This window comes from Diuraphis noxia, unplaced genomic scaffold (genome assembly GCF_037042655.1).
Source record: "Diuraphis noxia isolate RWA-SAM2 unplaced genomic scaffold, SU_Dnox_SAM2 contig0004, whole genome shotgun sequence".
NCBI classification, from domain to species: Eukaryota; Metazoa; Arthropoda; class Insecta; order Hemiptera; family Aphididae; genus Diuraphis; species Diuraphis noxia.
In genome coordinates this window covers 67,435,157-67,440,888 of record NW_028301714.1, presented here as the reverse complement: position 1 = coordinate 67,440,888, position 5,732 = coordinate 67,435,157, and positions in this window count along the sequence as shown.

The following is a 5,732-nucleotide window of genomic DNA, read 5'->3' as shown; positions in this document are numbered from 1 at the left end:
ACAACAACGATTATAATATAAATTTTGATAAGTAATTATTGATAACACCATATCACTATTTAAAAAAAATTTAAATGGTATTATGTTAAATTTTTTATCATTCTGCTTTCTGCCTTTAGTCTATACAGTCAGATAAACAGTTAGATTTCTATTTTATGATGATATATTACACCGAATAAATAATTATAATTAGTAGTATAAATGTTAATGACGTATATTATGATAACGTTTTGAACTTATCGTGGTACAGGCACGGTTCATAGCGATTAGCGACTGCAGCTGCAGCTGGTGACAGCCTGCTGCTGCTGTTGCTGCAAGCGAGTCTTTCCAATTTTCCATTAGGTTTTTAATGATACCAAAATATTTGCAGGCCATTTTAAAACCATTACCAATCCACAGCAATATGCCAATATATTCGTTATGGTTTAAACATGTGTAGTATTTGAAATGTAAAAAAACAAGTAAATTTGAAATGGAATGTGACTTTTAAATTGTTCCTTTGTGAGAATTGTGTTTGTAATTTCTCATACTCATAGTCATCGCATGTTTTAACGATTAGAAATTTTATAGTTTGTTGTCTGTTGTGGACTGTGGTTGACAGCAGCTGTACGATAAGTACGAACTACAAAATAACTGTGAAACACACAATATTATTATTTTTTGTTATTATTATTTATTATTATATCATTCTCACTCAGTCCGGCTGTTGTTTATTCGACCAGGGCCACTCGGCAAAAATTATTTTTGTAAGATGTAAAAACAAATGATACGAAGTACTGATTCGATATCAAATTTTAGACACATTGATTAAATTTATTTTTAGAGGAGCAGATACCAGTCTTTGTTGTCAGTGGCGTACTTAGACCTGATTTTTTTTTTTGGAGTGGGAGATTTCGTTTTTACATTTTTTTCATAGGTATTAGATGATCTGACATCAGTGACACCTGAACATATCAAGACATATCGTATTATCGTTATAGACTACTATTTTTTATTCGCACATGCGATATTTTTAATTGACACGTCACCTTAGATATTAGTTTTCTCGTAGTAAGAATGCATTCTAAAAATTTCAGCCATTATTACTCCACTGTTTGTTGTAAAATCTTTCAATACAGAGACGATTTTGGGCGAGTACAACGGAAAACGGTATATCACGGGCTCACCACGATTTAAGATATAATCTTAAATCGTGCTAATCACGGCGATCTAACGTGCTATAATGATAAAACTCTTAACAGTCTTAACGCCGGTGACCGGCGCCACCGCCCACGCCTCGCCGGTCGGTTACTCGGTAGTCGGTTTGGCAAATGGCATGACATGGTCATACACTCACATGGTGCGCAATGGTCACTGCGCATGGTACGTGCGACAGCTGATAACTTCGACGATAGTCAACGCCGGAATGAAATCAAAAATTCAGAAATAATCTTTACTCGTTAAAAAATGTATATAGATCGAGAATGTTGTCACGAGAATACTGAATTAAATAATACAGGAATATTCGTAGTTCGCTGTTTGTACAGAAGATTTTTTTTCTCACAGTAGATAACTCACAACTGTATTGTCTGTATTCAGTTGTTGTTCTGCGATTCGGTGGTATTTTATGACGAATATTTATTTTCTACATTTTATTCGTCTATGACATAGTACATGACATTTTGTTAATATATTTATAATTTATGTATTTGGGAAATGGGCATTCACCGTACTAAGTTTACCATAATATATAGAAGACAGTTAATTACAAATAATATTATAATGTGGTGTTAGGTTGTCGATTGTCCATGCTACAACAGTACACATCCAAAGACATGTAAAAAAAAAATTTAATTAAAACAATTTAATCTAAACCGAATTATGTATATGTTTACGATGACGTCAATATGCAGTGATTGTTTGGTTGACAACGTTTAGTAACAAGCACAATATTTATAATAATATAATATTACGGACTCCGTCATGATATACTCGATGTAGAGAAGATCTTCTCTACGTCGTGGAGACGTGGACTCCAAGTTATGATTTTCTTTTAAAAGTTTAAAACATTGATATCATCGTTTTAATTTTTTATCTATGGCCGGTTATACTTGTGTAGTGTTTACCATGGCCACGGGTACTATTTATATACATTATACATTATACAATGACATACAATTTAGTGTGGATGCCATAACTAAATAATTATTTTTCTAGTCATGATGGATGCAGAACCACACTGCACGAGTATAATATGAACATTATGAACAACGAAGATGAAATTCTCTTATCCAACACCTGCTCAACGCTATCGCTTTTAGTCGTTCATCGAAACATGTGGAGTACCAAAGTTTTTAGATAATAGTCTATAATTGTATAATCTAAAAACCTTGGTGGGATACAGTTAATAGTTCTATTATAGCAAATATTAGCGATAAGCAATTAAAAATGTAGAAATAATGGCGTACTCGTAGCATAGAATTATATATGGGAAGCATTAAATAATAATATAATACAATTATGTAGAGCAAGTAGAGCTATACGGGAATTCACGGAAAAATATATTATTTTTAGTTTAATATAAGACATAGCTTTCTTAACTTAAAGTTTGAATTAGGTATTATTGTATACAACAATTATATCAGTGCCGTACCTACCCAGAATTTTTTTTTGCAGGGGGGGGGAGGGCACTTAATTTTTTAATTAAATTTTTGCAATACACCTGATTATCACCTATTACTTTATTGCCTCTTTGTTTATAAAGAGTTCACTACACGCCTATATTTTTTTTACGACTACAATTATATGTTCACGACTATGGTAACCATACATTTAACATAACAACGTATTAATGAATAGTATTATAAAGTATAGATTGATATAATAATGTATTAATTAATATAGCTATATTAATGTAATTAAATCAACATTATCAATATGACATATGTGTTTGAAACACAATATTTCATTTTTAGTTCGAATGTTATTACTATTTACTAACAAGAATACTAGGTCATAACTCTTAGTTTTTATCAAACATAATGATTTACCAGCAATTATATACCACTTAGTACACAACAAGATACATTTCATAATGATACCATAATCGTTTTCACAACAAAGATGGAATGCACTTGTATTTCTTATCCGAAGTCCGTGCTCCTTATTACTATTTGAAATTTATGAATACAAATTACAAAATTAATAATTTATTGCTATTCGTTATCATAGATTTATCTGGAATTATATAAATTTAAAAAATTTTGTGCGATGTACTACGGACAACCAAAAAAAAGAAAATATTTCGGTGGGGGCACGTGCCCCCCAGTGACCCTGCCTACGGCACTGAATTATATTTTGCGATTATTTTTAAATTTAAAATTTTTTCTGGTAGTTTTTAGGTATCGATGTTTTTTTATTTAAAATTTCCATCAATTAAAACCTTTTACATGCATTAATAAATTATTTTTTGATTTTCGTCTTCTAAATATTTAACACGATATATTGTGCACATGCACAACGCACGTCACATATTTTTTTTTTATTATTATTGAGAATTTAACCAAATGTTATAACGAATATGTCAACAATCAATAAAGAACATAAATAAATGCTTATATTATATAAAAAAAATGTTTAAAGCTCACACTTTAGGACTTTGAGGGCTGACTGTATTATATAATTGAGCGTATGTTTAATTTATTATGTTAACATTGTCTGTTGAAAGAGCATCAAATAATATCAATGAGGGAAAAGTTTATTCCATAAATAATGGTCGCGCACTCACACATAACTAATAATATCTTTAAATTTTTTTTTTTTTTTATTTACAATCTGTTACATAAAATTGAACAATAAGTAAAATAGATAAGTGAATAAAGTGACTTGAAGAAAGGACAGATTTAAGAAGCCTTCCAGTGAAGACACTTTGTCATATCTTTAAATGAAAATAAATTGTGAAAATCATATTATTATTATTTTTTAATTAAGCATCATAATATATAAGATTTATACACCTAATACACTTGCAGACTGCAGTGCATTTTATAATGACTTTTTTGGGATGTTAATGCATTTAATAATTAATTTGTATGGGTTTTATAATGCTTTAAATTCACAGTCCTAAATTAACATACGTAGGTTAATTTTGTATAGGTATTCCGTAGTTGTAACATAGACCATAGGGGATAGACTATAATAGACCATATTATAGTATATTACCATAATACTATTATAGAGTATTATTAGTGAAATATTAAGTCACGGTCACAGATTTATAGAAGTTTATAGCAGACGACCACGGGCCGTGAAAATATTTAAATTATGTATTCTATTTATATATTTATATAATATAAGTATAGTAATACTATGTATATTTTATTCTTTATTTTGTTGTTCTAGCTTACGATATGTTATATTATTATTATTATACCTATAATGTAGTAATGTATTTCAATCGGTCTGAATCGGTTTTATCGAATATCGAAATTATTTCAGTATAAATATCGATCTTAGATTTAATTCTATCTAAAATCTATATAATTTAAATTAAAAATATCGATAGGTTTTTGAAGATCGCTGAATTCCGAGGCTATAATATTACACAAAGGTTTCCGCCAAAAGCGCTAGCTGTGATCAGGTTTTTGTTATTTTTGAATTTTCGATAAGGACATGGCACAGTGCCACGGTAAAATAATTATCATTTTTCATCGTCGTGCAAGACGTGTGTAATAATTTTACATTTAAAATCGTGATTTTTACGTAAACTCGTTAGTGAATATGATTTTACAATAAAATAAACAGGTTCGCGCGTCAAAATACGAAAATGATATATTCGTTCGGTCACGCGTTTAGGATGGTTAGGATTTCAGTTCGGTTAAGATTCTACATGAACAAATAATTTACATTATTTTTTGCTAAATAGTTTTTATATAATTAATAATAAATTAACAATTTATTTTATATCTTTTAAAAATTACAAACAATGGATTGAACGGTGGTTAATAAGATTTTTGTAGAAGGAAGACATTTCAGATCAGAACCCTAGAACCCTACGTTTTGTCTTTGCGTACTCCACTGGTGGTCGCCGGCTCACCAATCACACCGGTTTGGAGTTCCTCGATCGGCTACTTATTTTCATTAAAAATATGAATAATGTTGTTCAAAAGTTCAAAAATCTAATGAAACGTGTAGGATCGCGAACGACTCCCTCTCATCGCATTTCGCGGTATTGCATATAAGCGAAGTAACTTGTTGATGATGTTATCAACATCGTACCCGTTAAATACTAATTTCGTCATGAGCCGACGTGTCACGGTATAAGCATCAATAATACGTAACGCCGTATTACGTATACAACTTAAACTTGTGTTGTGGCCTGCTGAACGGGTCATAATATTGTTATTTGTTTTACACCACGAACGGTGGTCGGTGGGGATGGGTAGAGGCGTGAATATGATTATTATTACTCGGTCTATTACTGTTCGTGCCAAACGGATTATAAAACAGCAGACTGATCGAGTTTAAAGAGCGACAGAGATTATTTCATTGCCGTGCTCAGAGGACGCCAGGACGGCAAAAGAATTAAAAAAAAAAAGTAAAAACGAGTCCTTGAAACGAGCCTACTCGCATGTGTTATCATTCATATCATCCCGAGTGTTCTTCAGTCGTCGCGACCCGTCCCGACGTGGTCTATTTATTTTTTTCACTGTCGTAGGTAAATGACGTGAATAATTATTGACGTCTATTGATTG